The sequence below is a fragment of the Sinocyclocheilus anshuiensis genome, unplaced genomic scaffold (assembly GCF_001515605.1).
Source record: "Sinocyclocheilus anshuiensis isolate Anshui unplaced genomic scaffold, SAMN03320099.WGS_v1.1 scaffold329, whole genome shotgun sequence".
Lineage (NCBI taxonomy): Eukaryota > Metazoa > Chordata > Actinopteri > Cypriniformes > Cyprinidae > Sinocyclocheilus > Sinocyclocheilus anshuiensis.
The window spans coordinates 2,051,071-2,051,439 of record NW_015540881.1 but is presented as its reverse complement, the minus strand read 5'-3'; positions in this window follow the sequence as shown (position 1 = coordinate 2,051,439).

Here is a 369-nt window from a genome sequence, read left to right as displayed (position 1 = left end):
ACCTTAAAATGTAAAGGATTTGCTGCAACGCAATTTTGTCTGATATGTGAATTATTTATTAGCCTATTTTTTTTAATCCATGCAGCAAATGCTTTAAGAACAGCTTAAAAAAAAATATACTTTATTGCATTCCAGATGCTTTTAAAGTACTTTTCACTATAAATTTTACGGGTAGCTTGAATGTAAAAACATTGTCATGAATTTGTTGTATTCCCATTTGTAAAATAGCCAACAAATTAATTGTTCTAGGCTAACCCTATCTCATATGGAGGACGAAACCTGCAAAAACAATAAATAAATACATACACAAATAAATAAATAAATATGCAAATAAATAAATAAATGTCTGTATAAATACACAAATTCTTG